Here is a 24,930-nt window from a genome sequence, read left to right as displayed (position 1 = left end):
GACTAACTGGAATCCAGCTGGTGCTTCTGCTTTTCACTTAACGTTTGAATAGCACTTAAAATAATAATCTAAAATGTGCAACCTTTGAACTGCCTTCCCCTCCAGCTTTGTGGGGCTGTACATGAGCTCAAAGGGAGCCAAGCACAATGGGCATTTACCGGGCAAGAAATCTTCAGTGGGGCTCAAAACAAACTCAGCCTGAGCCAGATGGCTGGTTTTCTCCATAGCATTTGCATCTTATTCCCTTCTCCATCCCACAGGTTCATGTGCACACTTGGTCCCATGGCACACTCCTCTGCACAAGCTACATCTCATCACCAACTACAACCATTGCCCTGCACAACAAGGGATGGCAGTGGCATGGCTGCTGCTCTCCAGCCGCTGCTCAGCCTCCCACAGCCCCCCCTTCTGTCCCCCTGCCAGCCCCTTCCCCTCCCCGCTTCCATCCTGACTGCTCAGAGGCAGCAGAGAGAGGGAGAAAGGAATTATTTATTGTATGCCTGTTGAAAATGAAAGGCTTTTACATTTTAATGAGCACTAAATAGGAGCGAGGAAATATTGTTCATTAGCTGTAATCTGTGGAATTGCTTGAGTGAACTTCCTTTGGAGGCCGCTTTAAACGGTTCACTCAAGTAAAGCAGTTTGTATGGTAATTAAGGGAGCATTTTTCTGTCAACATCTGTGCCGCTATTTATAACGCTGAAGGTATCTTATTACTCCACCAGAGAAACATTAAAGAGGATGGGCAGAGGGATGGTTGTATTTTTTTTAAATATATATATGTACGTATGTGTGTATATATATATATATATGCATATAATGTTTCTTTCTCTCTTCAAAACCTCTCCCTTTCTCTTGCTTCATTTTTCCTTTCTTATTCTCTTCCCGCTACCCCTCAATTTGCCAAGAAAAACACCCTGTCCAGTGTTTTGTGATAGTAAGGATTATCATCCTGACATCTTTCCATTAATCATAGCCTTTGTTCAGCAGCCAGGCAAGGAGACTCAATCTGCTCAGCAAAAACAAGAGGCCCATGTCTTTGGAAACCACTCTCATCTCTCATCACTCCACAGTACTGGAGATGCCTTTTGGCTGCGTTATCATGGTGTCCCTAGAGGGATGGCACAACATGGCTGTATCCTCAGTGCATCCCTCTTGGAAGCCTAGCCCAAGCTGCTGTTGCGCTGCAGGAGTGGCAAGCGGTTGCAGGGGGAAATAACCTTTCTCATGTTTGGTCTCATCACAATGAGGTTGATGCTTCAATTTTCTGCTGTAAGGCTGCTTGGGAGAAGAGTTTGGGTACTAAAAATGGACTTATTTTTCTGCGTACAAAAACAGAAAGATGTGTGTTTTCATTTGGTTGGTGGTTGGACTTGCTGACCTTACTGGTGTTTTCCAACCTTTATGATTCTATGATAACACTGATCATCTCAACCTTGAACAGCCTGTACCATACCAGAGCAATACAGAGCCATCACCAGGTATTGTTTTATTCTACTTATTCCATCTTTGTTTTTCCCTGTACTTACAACAATGTAGTTTGCATCCTGAATGCAGTTCTTCACTTAGAATATAGCAAATGTTGTCCTGAAAACTGGTATCACTAAGGTGGAGATGGATGTCACACAATGCCTCTGAGACCAGTTGGCTCACAGTGTTTCCTAAGTAGCTATGAGGCATCTCCTGTTCTAGTCGTGTTCAATTCCCACTTCCCAACCCTAAAGGTCTTTCTGCTTCCTTTCTCATTATCTAGAAGCTTTGTTTTTGCCTCTGCTGCTTTCTTTCTTCCTTTAGCCTTCCGATGTTAATTTCTTCCTCCCCACAGCTAGACCCAATCTGGGGATTTTGCATGGGTTTTTCCTGGGTGTTCTGCATACATACTGAGAAAGCTGTGGAGAAGAGAGAGGAACATTCATTCAGTGCTATGAAGGTTTTACTTGGTGCAATGGAAAATATAAAAATAAATAAATAAATAAACCTTCCAATATACGTGGAAAAATGCAAGTAGAGCTAAAGCTTGCTAGAGTGCACCAAAAGCACTGCCCCATATAAATTAAAGATGCTTTGCCAGAGCCAATAACTTTTATAGATTTTTCTTTACCTGTAATGAAGGAAAAATATAAATGACTATCATAAAAAGTAAACATTAGAAATAGAAAATCCCTTTTACAGCATTCAGTCCATCTTTCTGCTAATAACAACTTGTTCCCTATAGTATATTTTTCCAGTGATTCCTCTAGTCTAGTGTTAAACATTTCTAGTGTTTCTAGGGCCTTGCTGCTCCCTTGAGAGGCAGTCTGAAAGCCTTGTGCATTTCAATGTCAGGAAGTTTTTCTCAGCAACTTCAATTTTCTCTGTCTGTATTTCTTCCTGCTAGTGTTAGGATGTCTCTATAATTAGTTCTGTTCATTTGAATTTTTTTACTGATGCTCTTTAGAAGGTATGTGCATTGCAATTCTGTATCACCGTTTCACAGCTACAAAGCAAGATTTCCAACTGCGCTTTTTTTCTTAAATTGTTATTGAATTAATTTAATTCATAGGTAGCATTTCCTTATTGTTTGCATTCTATTTATAGCAAGAAAACTTATGGTATCACCAGGCTTAACACCACTGCTCTTTTATTTTGATGGGTAACCAAATTGCAAGACCCTGACATCTGCTATTTTTGATAAAGGGCCAATGCTGGTTTCAGAAACAGAAGTGCTTTCAAAGAGAAAAAAATGCAGACAGAGATCAAATAATGGAAAGCAAAACTTCTATTAGCAAGTAATAGAACCCCAATACAAAAAGGGTGATATTTTTCAGAAGAAAACAAATGAGTAAAAGTGTCTAATAAATGAGAAACTTACCTTATAGAAGATAGAATCATTGGTTGGAAAAGACCACTAAGATCATCTAGTCCATCCAACCACCAACCCACCCCCACCATGCCCACTAATCATATCCCTCAGTGCCACATCTCCACAGTTCTTGAAACACCTTCAGGGTTGATGACTCCACCACCACCTCCCTGGGCAGCCTGTGCCAGTGCCTCACCACTCTTTATGAGAAGAATTTTCCTCCTAATATCTAACCTGAACCTCCCCTAGTGCAACTTAAAGCCATTCCTTCTCACCCTATTGATCTTATTACCTCTCACAAGGTGCATGGACAACTGTCTGATAGTATGAACACTGTCAGGAGCAAAGCAACACAGTGCATGTCTTTGCTGAATTGGAAGAAAGCAAAAAAAAAAAAAAGTACTTATTAATCAGGAAGCTGCCAGAAGGCAGTATTTGATTATTGTGTCCAACCTTCTATGTATCACAGAATTTCAGATTTGCCATGGATCTCTTATGAATTTGGTTTGACTAAAGCAGAACTTCCTAGAGTTACCCAATTTTGATTTATTTAATTTCCTTTTGTGTTTAAACTTTTCAAGTATCTTCAGCTAAGCTTACAGTGCCTGAGGGCAACTCCAGAGGATATGTAAAGACCTCCACTTGGTTACTATTGGCTGTAATGTTATAATTGTCTACCCTGGTGATATAGGACTAAAACAGAAGCTTGCCTACTAATTGGTTAACTCTACCTTCTGCAAGGCACATTTTATTTATTTTCATTGAGTATTGAATTCAACCTAGTTGTTTAACACCTTTTATTTAAGAGGCTTTGCAGTGAAATAAAAGAAATACTACAGAAAAAGCAGGAGAGGAGGAAAATAACTCTTTACAGTAATTGCTCACTATCACTTCAATTTTATTAGCGGTGAAAACAACTTTTAAGCATGTCAGATACTCCTACTCCTACCTCTTCTGTTAAGGTAAGTAAACTGTATTTTAAAAATATCTTCCTTCTTAAATTGTGACAAAATTGTTTCAGCACTATAAAGTATGGTCTTATATGGTGTCATATAAAAGGCAGCATCACAGACTGCTCTAGTTCTGCATCAACAGTGCATCATCTCCTTCCAGATAAAGTCTTACATGTGAGCTTATCTTTGGATATGAAGTTGAATGGAATTTAAGTTCATGGAGAATCTTTAATGCTTTGCTGAGTGAGAATGCATTTTAGTAGATCCTTAAGTACTTTTCTCAAGAGGTTTTACCATGCATAGGACTTCTTAAAAGGCCCTTCTGAGTTAAAAATACCTGAAGTTCTCTCTAATGAGGATGTATAGCATTCTACTCAAGGTAATCAAGACTTATGACATCACATATTTTAAAATTCTTATTGGGAAAGACAGAAAAGTCTTACAGTTGATCAAATAAGGGAACTTTCGGATGAAAGATAGAAACAGAGGAGGATTGCAGTACAGTAAAAGTGCATAAGCATCTCTTAGTGAACTTCTGCATTTATAATTTTCTTTATCTGTAACGTATTTAACTATAAGCTCTTTAAGGCAGGAATTCATCATTCTGAGTATATATGAGAAGCCTAATGTGGTTCAGGGTGTGTTTTAATATTTAACAGCAGATCATTTTCTGCACATGTTATAGAGTTTATTGTCATGATATGTGTTGTTATTTATTACATATCTCAACGATACAGTAGACGCAGACCAACAGGCAATTTGGGCAATTAATCATAGTATTTTCCAAAGATCTAAAACATTCTGTGTTTTTGGAAGGTATTTCTGAGGCTTTCCAGGTAGTGCACCATTAACACATGACGGGGCATGTTTCAGAGGTTCATTAACACATGTTGTAGATGTGCAGCCTCATGCATTCAGCCACCTGAGGCATGCATTAATGGACCATTAAAACATGCCCAGGAGTGTCTTAATGCTATTACAGTACGGCTCTGCAATTTTTAATTCAGCTTTTTTATAAAACGATTCTTTTCCAAAATACAATTTTTACTATATTGCAAAGCCCCTACTCAGAAAAGAAAGGGTTATTGTGACCTAAGATTAAGAAAGCACCTGGATATGGATATAAATACCCTTTTTTTCTACCATTTTAATACATTTGATTTTGATTTTATATTGTTTTATAAATAGCATAGTCCTAAGGCCTGATTCACGTTTTTGCTGACCTATCTTCCCACTGCTCAGGAAATGTAAAAGAGTCTTAAAGTGCCATAAATGTAAATTGCACCCCCAGACTACTTAGCTTAGTTGCTAATTTCAATAGACATTTCTAGGTTTCTAGGTGAGTAACTCTTGAGCAGCTTTGGATTTCTGTGGAGAAAAAAACAAAACTGGAAACCCAAGCAGTTTGACAAATAAGTTTTGCTGTAGAAGGCTAAAACTAGGAAAGGGAAAAGGAGTTATACCACAGGTGGACAAGCTGCTCACATCTTCAGTAACGTGCTGTTACGGATCGCAGTTTCACATTCAGTTACACATCTCAACCTTGGCTGAATTCATTCTAAAATAATCAACTATCCATTATTATTCTTATTTTATGATTTCTGTACGCCAGTAATACAAATAATGTTATCTTTATTATAATCCAGTGAACTACTGTCCTTGTTTTCATAATAATTCCCTCATGAGCACAAAGTGCAGGCTGTGGAGCAAACCACTTCCCCCCATGTCAGCCTCCACTTCATTTAAAAGTTGGGAGCAGCATAAAGAGCTTGGAAGTGCTTGAACCAGCTGAAGAAAATTTCTTTAATGATAGTGCCCTGAAAGAAGGCCATAGGCCACACTTCAAAAAATTCACCATCTGACCCAAAACAAAATATTATTTCAGGTCAATTTTAACATTGCTTTTAGATTTTGCTTTTATGTATGTGTTTATTACTGCTGGCCATCTCATTTAATGTGTGACAGCCAGCAGTCATGTTGAAATGATGCATTGCAACACATTGCTCAAAAAAGATTGTAATTATGTATCAGAGCATTTTTTTTTCCATGTTTCTTTCAAAAAAAGCTATTTAAGAAAATTCTTTTCCTCTTTCTAAATTAGCTTTTTGACAGAAAAAGTTGCTGTGAAACTCCACATTTGGACTGGTGTAGCTTAGAGCTGTGTATTCATCATCATTATCATAATAATAGCATTACACCATTATTTTACATACTCTTCCTCCTCTAACATATATAAGTACAGTGCACTGTAATTTGTAAATACTGTGCTTTCAATCAGCAGTGCTTGAGCAGGAGCTTCAGAATAAGGTTGGGTCTAACCAGAGCATCATCACAGGCTATAATATGCTCATCGACCATGGATCCTCCATGTTCACCAGGGCACAGGCAGAATGTGGAATGATATGTGGCTGAATCATTGGTGGGAAATTGCAAGGATCTGGGAAGCTCTTCTGAGAGCTGTGTTGTTTGTCAGTCTTGGAGCTGGAAGATCTGAGCAAGAGCCTTAGTTCTATGATCCTTAACTTTATCGCAAGTGGTGAGATCTGAGGGCTTCTCTTCTGTGTTGTCCTTCCCCATGCCAATTTCAAGTGTGAGGAGTTCTTAAACAAGCTTTTTTGAAAGAAAGAAGAAGGGTGGTACTTGTTTTCATTCATAAGCAGAGCAAGGAGATGTAACTGGATGTAGTGCAAAACTTCTGTCAGCAAATAAAAGGAAAAGGCTGTTGGAGTCAGTGCATATGTGCTGCTCAGTGAATATGGCAGCATTGGTGGCTGTCACCTTCAGGTTGAGTTTGTAGTAATTACGTTTTCCAGTCATATGGAAATCCCTCAAAATTACACATGTGCAGTATTTCTCATGTTGTATATTTTCACAGGGAATTCTATATACAGATGATCTGCAAAGAACTTGTATTAATTTAAAACTATTTGAAGACAATGTTTGCTCGGAGCAGGAATTAGAATCAGTACTAGTTAAGCACATACAACTAGGAACTGTGGGATATAGAGTTTAAGCCTGTAGCTGCCGGAATTAAATCTAATTCATCGTTAAACACTTCATCTTCCTCTACAGCGTAGGTGAAAGGTCATACACTCCAAAAATATGATCCAGAAAGGGATAATGTGGAGAGGGAAATCCAGATCTAATAGGTAAGCAAAGATCCAGCTCTGAATTTACAATGCATTTGCTTCAGGGCTTTTCCGGGTTGTGAAGAAAGAAATGAGATGTAATGCTGGAACTGATTATGTGCGGAAAATGGGACGGTAGGGGAAGAGGCTCCAAGTTTGGGGTGGAGTTGGAGAAGTATGACTCCATTACTGCATGCTCTGCCCAAAATTTTTATCTTTTTGTTTCTTACTTTGCATTTTTTACATAATATAATCATTAACTCATTAACTTTTATTTTTATCTTTTTTTTTTTTTTTTTTTTTTTTTTTGGCACTTATATATGTTTTTATTTTTGCCTCATGCATTACTTAAAGAAGGAAAATGGTCAAAGGCTGAATGGCTCATTGGATCTCAGGAGTCTGCTGCTCCTGGGACTGTAGGCTCTTAAGAAATTGGCAGCTGTGCATAAAATAAATGAGAATATTATGTGTGCATTGATCATTAAAATAGCTAAGAGATTTAACAAATAGTTGTGTAGCTAGTAGGAAAAAATAAATAAAAGCAAGAAGATCCAAAGTGCTCTGTACAACTGTGTACTGTTTTTACTGTCATGACAAGTGATGAAGGTATGACATTCATCAACAATTGACAAAATGCTGTCAGGAAAATCAGTTTTTACCAGCAAGATGCATGACTCCTCTGAGAAGGTTCCAGAACTTGTTACACTTCACTTTCGAGAGTGAAGCAAATATTTCGATAATGTATTTTTGACAAAAGAAGACATAGTATTGATCAATACTATACTTTGCATATGAAAGCAGTTTATGAATAGCAGAATTCAGATTCCTACCCACAGCTGGCATTGACTAAAGATCAGTAATCATCATGTGAGCTCTAGTTTTAACTAAAGCAAATTTTCAGCTAAAATGGCTTGGTCTCATGTTCTGTTTTAAAAATACGTCAGGATTAATTAGTGAGTGTTAGTATTTTTCAAAAATTCTGTGGTTTTTATACATTTCCAGAAAGAGATGGAAATTTCCAGATTTCCAAATGGTTGCAATGGTCTTTCCAATCAGTTTTGTGTCAGCTTCTATAACAAGTTGAAAAGTCTGGGGAGGGGCAGCATTCCAGTTCTGATTCAAAAAAGTTACGTTGAGAAGTTTGTAAAGCAGTGCCTCATCATGTGCTTTGATTTTTATATTTTAGTGTGTTATGATAATGGTACATAAAATAGCTTTCAACTTTTGCTTTCACAGGCTTTGTAATTCCCTCTTCTGGGGAGAGCTATGTCACTGATACAATTTGGACTCTCTTCTGGCAAGTAGTGATAGTAGCTGATGTTAAACTTTCAGCAATCACTGGCTTTGCTGATGTGTCAGGTGAGTTTTACTGTTTTCAGTTCCCTCTACTGCAATTCTCAATCTTCTCACCTTCTTTTTTACCCTTTTGTACAGAAATCAGATATGAGTGTGACAGAATGAAAAGTAAGCTATCCATACCTCAAACAAGATCGTCCTGCATTTCATTGCAAAGTTTCAAAAGAAATTATTTAATGTTACTTCAAATAGCATCGTAGAATCATTAAGATTAGAAAACAACTCCAAGATCATCCAGCCCAACCATCCACCTACCACCAGTATTTCCCCACTAAACTGTGTCCCTCAGTAAAACATCTATGTTTCTCAAACACCTCCAGGGATGGTGACTCAATCACAGTAGCATCATACTGTCTAATATTGTTTCAGTACTTACAAAGAATTTATGAGCTTACTCATTTGCTGAAAGGAAATATTAGCACATTTTAAACAAAGACAATAACAAAAATAATCTCTCTTGAAAATGTGTTTATGGAAGAGATTTGTGGGAGGATAAAATCTGATTGGAAAATATTTAATGAATTGTCTTGAGCAGTGGAACAAATTTTGTTACTGAACAGTATTAAAAACCTGCAAGGCATTCCTAGGAAATTCCTTTTCTGGCCTTAGCCTACAGTACAGGGTGCCATTATGGACACCATCACTTAAACAGCAAATAATAACATAGGCTAGATGGGATATGAGAAGAGGAAATCAGTGTATAGGCATAGAAATGCTGACTGCCATCTGGCACAGATGTCATTTACTGCTGCTCATGAGTCAGGAACCAGTTAAATTTAAGATACTTAGCAGTCTGCTTACCCTTGTGCAAGGCTAAGTAATACACTGATTATTCTTTGAAGTTCCAAACTACGCGGTTCATTATTTTTTGAACAGAAAGTCTTGATAATTTTTTTGAAATTACTATAGTTTTTAGATTTATGTTGGTACTCTAAATAAAAAACTGTCACACTCATAGTGACATAAATATGTAATAAGAAGTAATTTTTCCATTCCAGAAGATTGTATTCTGCATTAAGTTTTTGAGAGAAAGCCACAAGTTAGCAAGCTGACAGAATTCCTGCTAAATGTGGCTTTTTCTTTCAATGGAGAGAAAGTGGAAGTTTTCATCTTAGTTTATTTTGAAAAATGCTTATACATTCCTCTTTATTTCCCTAAGTAATTTTGTTATTTTGCTAGAATATCTATGCATATATCTTCATATAGCATTACACAGCCATACGTATATTATAATATGTTTTACATTAGCTAGCACTGAAAAAATCTGTGGAAGAATTGAAGATGTTTTCTGTGTTTTTAGCTTTTGGAATAGTATTTGTATAACAAGAGCAATCAGTGGTTAAGTTAAATGTGCTCTGTCCAACATTTTCATAGAGAAGCAAAACTGAACACATGAACTCCTTATGTGCTGCAAATGGATATATTGAGGTATCTTCACTGATAATTGCCACAAGCAGCAGACTGTTCCTTTTGCTTATACATAAGGTCATTTGAATTTAAACCATGGAAAGTATCCTAAATGGGTGATGGAAGCTATTATTTTTATTGCAGTTTGATTAATTTCCAACTTCAACCTCTTGGATTCTTAAAATATCATGTTCTAATTGTATTATTTTTAGGCCAAAAAAAAAAAAAAAAACCTACGTTGTTTTGAGAAATTTGTTTTGGCGATGCAGACCAACAAACAAAATGATGATATTTTCTTCTAGAAAGAAAGTGAATTGGTGTTTAAACATAAATTCTGGCTGGTAAGTGAGATGATGGGGGGAAAGGGGGGTGGATAAAAGGCAGGGAAATGGGATGGGAGTAAAAGCAAAAGTAGCAACTGTGCCAGTCCTAAAGCCTTTTTAAAACATGGTTGCTTCTAGAATTATACTGTTAGCATTAACTACTCTACTAAATGTAATTTCAGAGCAGCTTGGCTATGCTGGGACCAATAATGTTTCAGCAGATGTTAACAGTGAGGGAATTTAAAGATTACAGAGTTTCATGGGTGTAGTAAAGCTGCAGTGGGAACAGAAATATTACCGTAGCTGTTATGTTCTGAGTGCACCACATTTACTGACAAGTAATACATGAGTGATAGTGAGGACCAAGGGAACAGAACTTTATACTTACTGGTCAGCAGCCTATAAATTCCATAAATTAAACAAAGTTTTATGTATTTTTCATTTCTCTTCAGAATGATCATCTCTAAGGGCCCCTGTTTCACGTTAATTCCACTGGCAAAGCATAGGTCTGTCTTTCAGCGTTACTTCAGGAGGGTATTTCCCCACTTGTGTGTTTCCTTTTCTTTCCTCCCAGTGTCCTCCAGATGTAAGGCTTTCGCAAGCAGCGCTTTCTCCCCAGTGATCCTTTATGGATCAAGCCACGGCCATCAACTGCCCAGCAGGAAATATCACGTACTGAAGGAGCAAAACCCTACACTGAAAGTCTTTTTTCTCAGAACGGTGCCATCCATTTTGTGCACCACTTCTGCCCTCAGTCTCAAGGCAAGGAAGTAATCATCATGACTTATTCAGCCCACTAGAGATCTAAGAATTCATGGAGAAGTTAATGTTTTAGTTGACCTTCCTAAAACATGAAATCTGCAAACCTGAGACAAGCAAGGCAAGCTAGAAGGATAGGTCTGCTGCCCCATGTAAAAACTAACAATGCAGTGTTAGCAGTGAATGCAGCGTGGGGGATTAATAAATGTAGTATGGCTGTCAGAGGTGAGGTGTGTGTCCACTGGTGGATCTGGCTATGGAGACAGGGCATGTACTGCAGACACCAATTCTGGCTTATGGAAAGCATCAGCTGCTATATTTGGGCTCAATTAAGTATGGATAACATATTCAGTTGAATTAATGTAAAATTTTATGTTTAGCTTATATTTATCTGGTATTCAGATATTCATGACCATCCAGCAACAAAATGATTTAAAAGTTAAAGAAACCGGAATGAAGAAGGGAAACAAAATTTATGCTATTTTCTAACCAAGAATGAAATAATTACAAGTTAGAACAAAGGTATCCCACATGTTCACAAAAAGAGAGCAGGAGAAAGTTATTATTGCATTCACATTTTGAAGGCACGCTCTTACAGACCATATAGAGCCTACTGAATTATTTTCTATTTTCAATTTGGGAATGAAGTAAAAAAAAAAAAAAAAAAAAAAAAAAAACAGATGAACTTCTGTCAACTTTCTCCATCACAAAGTTCAGTACAAGAGGTCAGCGATGTAAGAGCTCCCTTCCTGTGATGGTGATTGTGCAAAGCCCACTAACCAGTGCTGGTTCTACTCCAGTAGGGTCAAATGTGCTTATGGAAGAAAACAATACAGTACCACTATGATGCTTGTTAGGAACAAAGACACCCCCCCCCACCCAGCATATAGCAGTCTACATAGTGAAAGCCTTTTTATTTTGATGGCAGTCTTTCACTGTCTATCATAAACTTAGTGAAGCAGCTTTCTCTATCCAGCTCTCCTTTTATTGGGCACAAATCACTCCTGACAGGAAGTTTTATGCCTAAATCCGTTTACTGTCCTTGTTGGTAGTCTTTAAATTAATATTTATAAGCTGAGAGAGGACCAAAAGGATGCAGCAGTAAAATATCTAAATGCTTCAGTTTGGCTTGAACTGAATTTTCTCCTCTCAACCACTGACATTGCTTAATTACTAGTGACCCAGGCATGTATTGTCTCTGCTGCTCCAAGCCTACAGATCACTGCCTCTGATAGCATTGTGACTGACAAGTGGGGAAGTTCAAATGGTTTATATGATGTATTGGATGAACAGGTGTGGGTACAGGGAGTAGAGAGTGAAAAAGAAATATGTCCAGAAAAGCACCTTAAGAGAAGTAACTTAAAGCTGAAACATATGATTTGACTATGAGAAAAAAAAGAATGATATTTGAGTTGGCAAAAAAACTAAATGTAGTTGCTCTAATTTTAAACACATTGGGAAACAAACCAGAGGGCATACTGAGCTCAGAAAACTCAGATAGGCATATTCAAATCTTGAATGGATGATACATACACACACCCTCAGCAAAATGACCAGTTTCATTAAATCAGTAGGAAGGACAGTTCCTTTGCATAACAAAAACTGTTGGGTGAGCTGAAATTAGAACAAAGCTGATTAAAAGTAAAATCCTGTTGCATTCAATTGCTTCCTCCTTTTTGTTACTATTTTAATTTTCTTTTTCTTGATGTCTCACTTCTGTCAAAGTTTGTTGAAGGATGTGCAACAGAAGAAAAGCAAGTGTAATACAAACCTAATCAGCTGTCACCACCTTAGCATTCAGGCGCATAAAAATAATGAGGCTGACTAGACTGGAAAGAAGTACAGATAACAAATGGTGGAGTCCTCTTAAAATGCTGTTAGAGGGGAAAAAAAGTGTTGAAGAGAAAAGGAACAGAAGAATCTAACCTGCAAGTTGTGTATGTGCACCCTAACCCTGACACAAGTTAAATTTTAGCACATCTGTTGTTTTATGGTTATGTGAGAGTATCCCTAAAGAAAACGTAGTAGATAGCCACCCATAGAAGATGCAATATGTCTACATCACTGTTGTGTGTACGTAATGTGAAATCTCTTACATAAGGAGTGAAAGAAACTTTTATGTTCTCCGGGTAACAGAGAAACAGCAGAAGAGGTTGTAATGCAAAAAATTAAAGATCTTTCTAATCTATAATTCATGTCTCAGCATCTGCTGGATCTGACCATAAGGAACATCTAAAAGGTGAGTTCTGAACATCCATTTCATTTTGAGAATGAAGCCTGTCCAACCCTATTTTATTTGTTCTGCAAATACTTATTTAGGGACATAAATAACATTTTTGTTTTGTTTATTTGCAGATTTGATTTATTATGCTTGACCAAAGTTTCTTTTACATTCCTGGGTGCTGTCTTTTGTTAACAGTCTACTGATACATCCTTATTGCTTCCCTTCCTGGGAGAGCTGTACTTCATGTATGCTACATTCACACACAACAATGGGGCGCATTTGATATGTGGGAAGAAGACTGGGAAATAAACCATTAATTCTTCAGTGCCTCGAAACTGCTGTTCTTTTGTGCTCAAAAGCCTAAGCTGCCTCAGGTAGTCTTCAAACTCCTTTTTAAATAGTGTTCCTGCCAGCTGAGATAGCAAATGACTATAACAAGCCTACTCTCACAATTATAAAACGGGCACAATTATGTGTTCTATTAGAATGACTCAGACTTCCCCTAAATCCTATTCTTCCTGAGCAAGATAAAATTATAAGACTTGTAGAATAAGCCGATCATCTGCTGAGGGCAACTAATTCCCTTATAAGTCTCTCTGCTCTTGGGTAATCAAGCATCCAAAGAGATTCATTCTGCAGCTTAAAAGGAGATAGTATTTTGACACCTGAGCCAAGTATCCCAAATCTCTAGACGCAAAGTAACATGTGAAATTCTAAGAAGGACATGACATGGTAGGATGTGTGGTATTACAAAGCAAGATGTAAAAGGCAGGATGATGCAGGGCATTGGAGGTAAGAATGTGTGCTCAATCAGCCAATTAACTATTAGCTCACTGTCTCAGCGCTCCCTCCTCATCCTTTTCATGAGGGCACAACTTAGCAGTAGATAAAGATGAAAAAAAGCAAAGTGTAACTGTATTTTTCATTACCTGTTTTTCTCAAGTTTTGCTTTTGGCTCTTTCAAATGCATTAAGCATGCCACAAGTACAGGGGTGTCTTTTCTCTAAGTCAGTGGGAATGATACCTCCGTTCAAATGCATTTGTAGTCAGGTTTGCATTTTGTTCTCAGGCCTTAGAAAAATTGCAGCTTTCAGCCTCTTTCTGCTTAAGTATTGTTGCCTAAAGCAGACATTGGGACTGTCTAAGTCAGAACAAGACACTGACTTACTCTGTGGGTTTTTTTTTACTTCTTTATGATTATTTAGGTGCCTGGTTTTGTTAATGGTTTTTCTTAACGAAAAAAAAGCAAAAATTGAAGACTAAAGCAGTTCATAAAGATTTGGAGAAAGATTGTCTAAATGCCTTTATTTTATTCTAGCTCTTCAGCAATTATGATAATACTTTTTGTGTACTGTTTCAGTTTTTCCATCATCAGGATGAAAGGCACTATGTTTCTCTATAGCATCCTCAGAAAAGCTGACCTACTAGCCATAAAATGAGGTAGCACTTGATACAACTTCCTTTTTCTGAACCTTTTCTGCTATCAGAAGAGGACTGTGGAACTTTTCCACACAAACATCACTGGAAAACTCCTCCCCTTTTGGTAGTGTTTTTCTACAAGTTGGATGAAGAGTTCATGCGCACACAGTCAACCATTTGCTGAAGAAATATGTGCCCATGGCTGAGGGATGCTTGCTAAATGGACTGTCGTGCTTTCAAAATGCACTTTCCCTATTGCCCTGACCTGAAACAAAGCCCCATGGCAATAATTTTCCATAGCTGAGAGACCTTTAAATTGAAATGTTGGGAAGTTGCCTTTCCATTGGCTCCAGCCCATTGTTCTCAATAGCCCACTTACTTTAACTTCCAGCTGTCCTAATAGAGGCAGAATAGTCAGCTCCCTGCTTCGTGCTGTGCTATCAAATGTCTCCCTGTCTCCTGGTGTGCAAGCTTTGCTCTTTTGGGGGAAAATCCTTTAGATATCAGGTATTTCTGATACACATTTTCACACTAACATGCTGAACATCTTAACTAGGATGTAAATTTTCTGTTAAGCTGTTTAGGCTAGGAAGGTAACCGCTGTATCTTGGTTTTATACCAGGATTCCTGGATACTATCCTAGCATTGTGGGGAGCTCAGAAAAGGCTTGCTGCTCTTCTCTGCCTCTCTAGGTGGCTTGTTATCTTGCCGTGGTGCTTTTCATTTCCCACTGCTCTTCCTCTGCTTTTCTACCCTCTCTCAGGAGCTGGATAGAAACATCTTCTGGACTGAATGAAGTTCATTTTTCTCTCTCCTCCACTTGTCTTTCTTCATCGTTTTCCTTCAGAGCCTTAGTGCCCCCTCCGTACCACCCACCATTTCCCTAGTGAATTTTTTGTGTGGAGAGAAGGGCAAGGAAACCAGGACAGAAGGCTCACTTATTCCTATGGCCAGAGACAAGACAATGTAGTATTTGTTACCACTGTTTTGTGTGCTTTGCCTGAAGTACATAGGATTTCCTCCATGGCAGGGAGTTCTTCAGAGAGGAGATGGGATTTAGGAAGTCAGATGCCTTGAAGTCTGATCCTCCTTCTTTTCCCCATGAGTGACAAAGATTAAATCTTATGGTACTTCACATAGCTTCTGTACCAACACTGATGCTTTCTTCAGAGTCTGAAGGAATTACAGCCATCTGTGTCTGGACAGAGTTATCAAGTGCTGGATAGTAAAAAAGTTAAAAATAAAAGGAAAAGGAATGATTCTTCAGGCCACAAGGATTTGAATGTCCGCAGCCAACCCGTTCTCTAACCAAACTCCTCGGAGAGCTAAAACTGTAAGTAAGAAGCTTTAAGCTACTGCATGAGACTTCTGTGCTGCCACATCAACAGCTGTAAATCTGCTCTTGAGCTCTTCTTGCTTACCCTGTAGGGGAAGCAAAATTCTGCCTGGATGATGCAGTAGCATTTGGCAGCAGCACTCTGGCAAGCAGACTTCCAGATGTTTGATGAGAATGACAGCCTCTGAGTGGGAGTGCTTGAGTGTGTGCATGCATGGCACTCTTTAAAATTCAAGGCTAGCTTGCAGCATTATCAGAGAGTGAAAATGTCAAAAGAAGGCAGTGTTCATAGCAGGCATCGCATTTCAGGCCTTAGGAGAAAAAATCGAGGAAAGACAACACTGAAGCAGTTCAAAAATGCAGAAAGGGGGACCACAAGTAGACCAAACAAGTCTGGGTGATGTAGAATTGACTGCTACCCCCAGCCCAAGCCCATGAATCAGTGTACAACTAGTCTCACTGGAGGTATTCCAGATCTCTGTGCCTCATCACATTTATTTTCTTCTGCACAGCCCCCCATCCAGTTGCCCTACATTCAGAATAATGGACTCTATTGCCTGGCTGTTGCTGCTGACCTTGTCCTGACATCTTCCACAGATGTCCTGCACTGCTGTGCCATTCCTGCAGTCCTTCCTTACTCATGCTTCTGTGCTTTTTGCTGTCCACACAGCCCAGTTTTCCTTTGCATCTGAGGCTGTCTTCTTTCTATCCAGCACCTCCAAGTCAATGCTTCTTGCCTGCCATTGAACAGCAGATGGTTTTTGCTGTATCCTTTTCTCTAACCCTTTGCCTATATGCTCTACAAAATGTGCATGTATATATGTTAACTTGATTTTTTTTTCTTTTCCCCATTATCTGAAATGTTTATTAGAGTTCTGTGATTTACTACAAATTTGAGTGGAAAAATATATTTTCCCCAAGTTTGAGAACTAATCAAGTTACATTACTCATCTGTTGTCATTTCCATACTTTTTTATTTCCTTCTGATGAAAGCTTTCCATGAAAAGCTTTTTTTGTGCGTAGTTACATTATATGAGATGATTTTGGATGTGTGAAAATACTTCTGTGCTCCAGCTTAGATGGTGCCCCCTTCTATTGAATTCCCACTTTCCAAAATACCTCATGCATTTCTCATTGTGCTGGCGATCTTTGTATTTTGATTGTAAGCTTTGCTGTCTCCACAGAACTTTTCACACACAAATTTATTAGTCCTTATTTCTTCCACTTAAACATAAGCCTCCTGTAATCTGACCTTGATGTCCCTTTACAAAGTGAAGACTCCTGGATTGGTTTTGTTTAAGAGAGGCTTGTTTTCTTTCTCAGCTGGATCCTGCAGTGTTGGGCAGGACATCAAAGGGTCATGGTGGCTGAGCACACTAACTGCACCTTCCTGCCCCTGTGAGCCATGCTGAAACACAGGTTTTGACAAAGTACTTGTACATTGTTCTGATAATCACAGCTCTCTTTGTAAAGTATCTGTACAGCTCTGCTGAGGGTAAGGAAGCTTATTGCTCAGTCAACTGCTTTTATTCCGAAGCTGCTGTCGACTTCCCTAAATAAACTGAAAGGACCAGTACTTTCCCTGGTGTAACATCACTGACCTCTCTGAAATTACACCGGGGATGAATTTGATCAGATTTGTCGTCAAATACATTTTGTACCAGCAGGAGCACAGATGAACAAGGCGAGCCATCCCGCAAGTCCAATCCAGGGCTCTTCAGTTGCCCTCACTGTTACCCCAGGCTCCTTCCTCACCTTAGGCAGAAGGGAATGATAAGGTCCAACTTGTCAGGACTTATTACTTATTCACGAAGCTATCACACCTTTGACACATCTGTCAGTTTTTATACAAAAAAACGAATGAGCAAGGATGCTGAAGTTTCCTTTCAGCACACTGGAGGGCAGTCCTTTTTACCACACCCTTAAGGCTTTCATGTCAGGGCTTAGTTGCAATGACAGAGCAGTGTGAGAGAGCTATCATTTTGTCTGGCCATACTGTGCTTTCCTCTGGACAGCTTATACTTGCCCCCTGGTATTTCAGAGAATTAAGCTTTCATCCTTTAAATAAATAAATAAATAAAATGCAGGGTGTACTGTTTATAAATATATAACACCAAACACCCAATTTGTGTTAGATTTATGGATTACATGAAGATATTCCCTTTTTTCCCCCCCCCCCCAGTGTTTCCTGACATAAATTCAGCACATTGCCTCATCATACTTTTGAAAAAGCAAACAGCAAAATATTTGCAAAGATACAAAAATCAAGAAGGGCAGTACACTGAATAGAGTAGTATATTTTCTGATGTTTGTGGTCATATCTGTAATTTTAAATTGGATAAGTAGTATCACAAAATTCAGATTAATACTTAAACCACTACGGATCTTAGAAAACGTCGTGTTCAGTAGAGTATATGGCTAACAGTTACAAAGTGCAAAGGATATGCATAAGCATGGCTGGTTTATGAAAATTCTGCGTGTATACAGAATGTATTTATTTCCACATTTGGGCTTTGGCTGCATTCAAAATTAAAAAAAAAAAGGCTTCTTATTAATTTTACATGAGCTTTTTTGGCTATCTCATTGAAGGCTCAGTTCCAAGCAATTTGCTGCATCCTTTTTTAAACACAGCCATTATATAAACTGAACTTAAAACTGGTTCTAAATTTACACTGCTTCAGTAATTCAATTTTCACAGTTCTATTTTCTAAAAATCACAATAACTAGGAATGATGCTTTCTAATGCTTTAAGTCATTAATATCTCCAAGAATGAGAAGGGAAAGAATGAATGTAAGGTGAAGTAATTCAGTGCCACCATATATACAACTGGTTTCAGCTTTTCTTCAAAATCTATAATGCATTCAAAACCTGAACTTAATAGACTAAGCTTCCGTGATATATTCCCATACTGGCAGTGAGCTTGTCAGCCCTTTGTGAACATGTTTAACTTATTTATATTGCAGTTCTCAAGAGTTCTGGAGACTTCTTTTTTAAAACAATAGATGCCTCAGGAGGACAAGATATTAACTAATAGTACTTTCCCTTTGCTTTAAAATGTTTTGAAAAGGAAATGCCTATAGATATTTTATAGTTTGGAGTCATGTTTTATAAAGATGTAGGCCTATTCGTTCAAGTAGTTTGCAAGGTTGGGTATATGCATGTGTGTATTTAAAATTAATCAGATTTTAATTTGGTGATATCAGACAGAAGTGACAAAATAGAAATACTGTACTGAACTTTATTCTTTGTGGAAGGATGGATGAACAGATAGAGATAGAGGAGCATGATGAAGAAGAGACATCCAGCAAGAACCCTGCCTAAGGACAGAAGCACAGAATGAGTTCATGCATTATTAACCATAAAGAATCCACACAGTATGTATATCTATATTTCTGAGAGTGTGAGAGATGGACCATATGTGTCCCACCCGTGGGAAAAGCCTCAACTGTAGTTCACAATTAATTATGAGACACAAAGCAGTAGGAAATACAGCATCATTAGTTCTGTTCTTGCAGAACTACTTATTTATGTTTTTATTTTCCTCCCACTGTGCTTCAGAACATAGATAATGTGACACTTGAATGTGCCTCAGGACTTCTTTATGGAGTTATTTTGCAACCACTTTTCAATCTGTGATAAAAAAGAATGAGCACATATGTTAAACAACATCAATCAAGTAGTTATTCTTTCTTGTACACATATTACTCTCCTAATCCATATAATCTCTTCAGTAGTAGTAGCAGTAATAATAATTTTAAAACCCATAGACTCAGTGGTGTGAGAGGATGTCAAGTTGTTCTGAATCTTAAAGGTGGCAAAAGTTGATTCAGAAATGATAAAGTGTCTGAGAGCTCAATCCAACATTTCTCAGTGTTTTTGTGTTTCTTTGTAAGACTACTTAAACACTATTCTCATCCTTGATAGCAAAGAAACTCAACTGCTTTTCTGGCACTCAATGAGATGTGTGTAGATATGGAGGGGGAAAAGGGCAGTGACTGCAGTAGGAACATCATCAAATGAGCCTGAAATGTCATGTGAACAGCTTCTTTTCCCTGCTTTATATTCTACCTTCGTTCTCAACTTATCGGGAAGAAGAATGAAGTACGCAGACAATAAAATGGCCACAAAATGATTAGATCATCAAAACTAGTGTCATATGTTCTGTGTCCTAATTACTGAAAGTTTGTTGATCCAGAAATGGTGCTTCATTTCCTTCCTCCAAGAATCCTATCTGTAGTTAAGTTTAATAATTTTCAGCTAAAGCTTTATTTTCTCCTGTGCTTTTGTTGCAGATTTTCTTCCTGCCCCATTGGTTCTCCCATTCTTTCACAATTCAGTTTGTGTATTGTTGTGATGGATTCTGTGCTCAGTATTGACTGAGAACCTGACCTGGCTCCTGCTGAAGACGGTGGCAGGACTCCCATTGACTTTGACGGCAGATGGATCTGAAGTGGAATGTGAATGAGCAGATATGTTCTGTATGTTTAAGACATTTATTGACTCTCAGACTTCAGTTTTGCCCAAAGCAGAATGAAGTTAAATAATTGTGGGTTAATGATTTTTATTTTGACACGAGGATAGTGATGGGAGAGGTAAAAGAGAAGTGCTCCTCCTAATTATATTACTGATATAACAGGATATAGAAGTGTGCAATAGGCCCTGCTACAACAAAGCAGATAAGCACAGGCTTAAAATTAAGCATTTATTTAAGGGTTTTGCTGAATAAGGATGAGATCATTCACATACTTAAAGTTAAATGCATGCTTAAGTGCTTTGCTGAATCTGGGCCCAGATACATAAACCATTAAACAGTCACTTTAAGAAAACGGTGGAAAGCTGTTATACAAATTCTAGACCTTTTAAGTCATACCTCCTACGTTTCCCACTCTCTCTCTTTCTTATTAGCTTAAGGAGAAGGTTTTTTAAAGCTCCAGTTCACGAAAAATTATAATGTTCATTGCTACTCAATTGTAATTCAAATTGCTCCACACAGCCCCAAGCATGTGTTCAAACATATAATCAAGCAAACAGGAGACTTGAATCTTGCCAGTTGGAATACTGTCGGTCGCAGATGCCACTTTTTTTTTCTGTAAGCATAAATGAAGCTGGGGAGAAAGGTTGATATAAACTGGCTTTCGCTGTCCATTTTTGGTGCTCTGTTCCTGTGGCTTAGGTTATTTGGGTACATGTTGCTTTGTGTCTATGAGGGCGTTTTTTTTTTTTTTTTTTTTTTTTTTTTTTTCCTCTCTCTCTCTACTGTGGTCAGAGGAGTAGTACTCATCACCTGGAGTGAAGGCTGACAGGAATGAACATAGGCAGGAAGCAGCGTGACACACACATTGTCATGCATGACTGACCAGCAGCCATCAACAGCAATTAAACATTGAGAGCACTGGATCTTTTTGGACAGGTTCAAGTTTCCTGGCACTGCTGTGATTAGATGTTTTGCGCTGTTTCCCTGTAGTCAGTATGTGACACATTCCCTTTTGCTTGCTCTTTTCCGATATTTATTTTTGCACTGTCCTGGTGTTAGCATCCTCTTATAGCAAATGAATCACTTAGAAAGAGATCGTTTTCAAGGAGATTTGCAAGGAAGGCTAAAGATTAAATGGATCTAATAATTAGCGATTTTTTTTAAACAAGAAATGCCCCTTTCTGTTGAACGTTATAGTGTTTGAATGTTTTTTGAATAAGCATGGTTGTCTATGAGTTTCAATGAGAGAAACATCTGTGAATGGCAGAAGCCACTGAAGAACAACAGAGGCCTTTAGTTTTACCCAAGTGGTTGTAATTTTATTTTAATTTGAGATGACAAAACAAAATGCCCTTAAAGGCAATGCTGAAGTGAAGAGCGGCTGCAGTTAGACTGAGCTGTCACTTGCTTGCCCTCATTTCAGGGCTGAGCTCCAAAGCATCCCCACTGCCCAGCATTTAACTGAGGCCCAGACTTCCCGGGCAAGGTCCATGGCTTGGCACAACATCCTGCACAGAGCAACTCTGCACCATAGCACCAGAGGTTGCAGCAAAAGGCCTTTTGGCACACAACTCGATCTCATGTCTAATTGAATAGTCACAGGGTGTGAGGCCAGAAAGTCTTATCAGAGCTCAGTTCTAACCCCATCACTTGTCAGTCTTTCCTTTCCCCCAGATCGAGTCCAGAATCTCATGTGTGATTATTAATTGCTTCTGTTAATTTATGGCCTTCTAGACTCTACTAGGACACAGAAAGTACACTAATAAACTGGTGGATTTCTATGTAGGAAACTTTCGTGCCTACATCCTTTCCATCTTTTACCTTGCATGTGCATGACATGGCCCCAAACATGATTTCAACCAAAAGAAACAGAGGTAATCAAAACTAACGTGATTTCATCATTCTATGAGGAGTAACTTGAGAGGGCAGTGTAATTTTAAATCAGCTGTGCTCTGCTGTGCAACAACCAGTCCAGCCACAGGGGCCAGTGAATGCATTAGACTTTCTTCCTGTTAATTCCCTCTTGCACAGTTAATGAGAGTTGCTCCATTCTTGCATCTGTTTCACCTTTATGTTCTTGCAATAGCATTTAGAGGCCAGAGCAACCCGGGGGCCTTGATAGCACTGACTTTTGCTGATAAAATAACTCTTTAAGAGTTTTTTCGATCAGATAGATGGCTGAGATCATAGGGCAGAAATAAGAACTGCTATAAGAACTTTTTCTGAATTTGTAATTCCCAGAGGACATTCTAGGCTGTCCTGTTTGTTAAATAATTCTGCTATTTTGTGAAGCATAGTATTGATAACACTAAATAGTCCTCAAACGAACTATGTGAAGCAGAAAATGTAATTATTATTTCTGTAATGCAGATGCAGAAACAGGCACAAAAAAAAAAGATGAGTGACTTGCCTGAGGTCGTACATTAAATCAGAAATGTAAATATAACAAAGTATCAGCCACATCTCCTTTCTGTGTGGTGTGGGTGTATGCAGGAAAAGATGGCTTGATTCTACCTTTTTGTAATTATTCAAAGACTTTCTATGTTTGTCCTAATATGTCATCATATGTACCTCTGCAGATATTAAAGAAGAGCATCGGATGATTTTGGGAAGAAAAAAAAAAGAAAAAAAAAGTAATGCTTGAAAGTTTTCAGAGCAGATGAGAAATAAACAGACCAAGCACCTCAGCCTGGAATGTCATCTTCATCTGTGAATCAGAATTTGGACCTGCTGCTGATGAGTTGGAAAAGCAATTGTGGCATGAACAATGAGACTTTGGGTTGACAGCCTAGGGGAGCTATTCGACAGCTTCACAGACAGGCTTCCCAATGTAAATGAAGATGAGAAAGTGCATGAAAAATCGATCATGCACTAGAGACAACACTTACTTCATTAACTACCTTCAGCACTCACCTCTTGAACACTGTTAGTAAACCTATTATGTCACAGCTGAGATGCAGCTGAAGATTTTGCTTTGAGAATTTAAACAAAGCTATATAAGAACGCAAACCAGATTAAAAAGTAGTACCATGTAAGTCAACTGCTAGTTGCTGACATCAGTAAAATATTGTCTGTTACTATCAGGAAACATGGGAACAATGATTAAAATTTCCTAATATTGCAGTAAAATTTTTAGCTGTTACCTGGAAAAAGAAAAAAAAAAAAAGAGAGAGAGTATTCTGCAGTGTGTGGAATGCAAATATTTCTAATAAGTGCTGTCATGTGACAGGGATACTAACAAGAACTTCTTAGAGCTGAGGATCTGTTTTTGGAATTTGCTCAGGTAAGTAATGTATATAGATATACAGTCATACAAGGGCTTCTCCAAAAGTAATGCCTCCTATTTTAATATGTTGACCCACTATGTCAGAGGCAGATATTGATGGTATAACAGTAGAGGTTGAACCTTCCCATCAGTATCCCATTACATGCTGTTGCTGTGTGACATATAGCAGCAGAAGGGCAGTCTGATGGAATGGCATCTGACATGCAAGTGCATATGAAGCGAATGAGTGTCATGAGTTTCCTCCATGTGGAAATCACTGCACCCACTGACATTCATTGACACATGCTGTGATTGTCCATGGAGACCGAACAGTAAATGTGAACACAGTGAGGTGGTGAGTGGTGCATTTCAGCAGTAGCAACGGCAACAGTGGGTCGTCTCTACTGATGTAGATTGTTATGAGCGTAGCATGCAGGCTCTTGTTCATTGTTGGTGAAAATGCATAGCTAATGGCAGTCACTGTATTAAAAAAAGACAGAGCTTTGTAGTTGAGATTTTGTCTATCAATAGTTTTGTTGTGCTTTTTGTGTCTGCTGTTGTTTCCATAGAAATAAATAGAAGGCATTACTTTCAGAGTGACCTGTTTAAATTTAATACGGGAACACTGAGTCTTTATGGCATTCAAATGGAGATAAGTGATCTAAATTCTTTTCATGAGGACCTGAAGCTTTATTGCTTATGAAGTTCTGATAGGAACAGACTGGGTTTTGGTATTTGTTCTGTTTCCTAAACACCTTTTTTCTTTATTCTGCATTCTGTTTTATGATGATAACTCTAAACAAGGTAATAGGAACCAGTCCTATTTAACATTTTTGTAGGTGACACAGACAGTGAGATTGAGTGCACCCTCAGAAAATTTGCTGATAACACCACTTCACTGTGGTCTGATGAGGCCCTGGCACAGGTGCCCAGAGGAGTTGTGGTGCCCCATTCCTGGGGGCACTCAAAGCTAGGTGGAATGGGGTCCTGGGCAGCCTCAGCTTGGGGGGAGGGACGACAGCTCTTTCCACAGTAGGGCTGTTGGAGCTCAATAATCTTTAAGGTTCCTTCCAACCTAAAGAATTACATGATTCTAGAAATAGTAAAGAAGCATGGTTATTGATTAGAAATGTCTTTGCAAAGCAGTATTTTAGTTGGATAGAAAGATATTTGCTAATTAAATTTTGGAAATAGAATTTCATATTCAGTTCTATCTGACAATGTTTGCACTCTTAGAGCATGCTCTTGAATAGTAGGCTTTAAAAATTGTAATAGCAGTATTATTTTTCTACTTAAACAAAACTGCAAGCTCATATGAATTTGGCACAGGATATGTAAATCTAACAATATGATTCCTGTTGTTCACAAAGATAGGAAGCTTAAAGGAATGTTCCAGCAAATAGTACGTTACAATAACTGAGGCATTTTCTGATGTATTTGAAA

At 38.3% G+C, this 24,930-nt stretch overlaps 1 protein-coding gene and 2 long non-coding RNA genes across 3 annotated transcripts in view; all 3 read left to right on the top strand.

Annotated features, from left to right (window-relative positions):
* GPATCH2 (G-patch domain containing 2) overlaps window positions 1-2,915 on the top strand; it is a 121,905-nt gene extending 118,990 nt beyond the window's left edge. The window contains exon 18 of the transcript XR_006168524.1: window positions 991-2,915. The gene's annotated coding sequence lies outside the window, so the exon portion shown is untranslated. The remainder of the gene's footprint in view (window positions 1-990) is intronic.
* Window positions 2,916-3,046: 131 nt separating this feature from the next.
* Window positions 3,047-10,022, top strand: LOC122164182. The gene is made up of 3 exons (XR_006170147.1): window positions 3,047-6,944; window positions 8,160-8,282; window positions 9,899-10,022. It is a non-coding gene; the product is annotated as an uncharacterized LOC122164182 (long non-coding RNA).
* Window positions 10,023-12,902: 2,880 nt separating this feature from the next.
* Window positions 12,903-23,615, top strand: LOC122164175. The gene is made up of 5 exons (XR_006170146.1): window positions 12,903-13,007; window positions 13,124-13,366; window positions 19,003-19,122; window positions 20,041-20,226; window positions 22,802-23,615. It is a non-coding gene; the product is annotated as an uncharacterized LOC122164175 (long non-coding RNA).
* The last annotated feature ends 1,315 nt before the right edge of the window (window positions 23,616-24,930 follow it).

The sequence above is a fragment of the Centrocercus urophasianus genome, unplaced genomic scaffold (assembly GCF_019232065.1).
Source record: "Centrocercus urophasianus isolate 14NV4802_14NV808 unplaced genomic scaffold, USGS_Curo_1.0 seq_10, whole genome shotgun sequence".
NCBI classification, from domain to species: domain Eukaryota; kingdom Metazoa; phylum Chordata; class Aves; order Galliformes; family Phasianidae; genus Centrocercus; species Centrocercus urophasianus.
The sequence above is the reverse complement of the archived record's forward strand: the minus strand, read 5'-3'. Positions and strand labels throughout refer to the sequence as shown.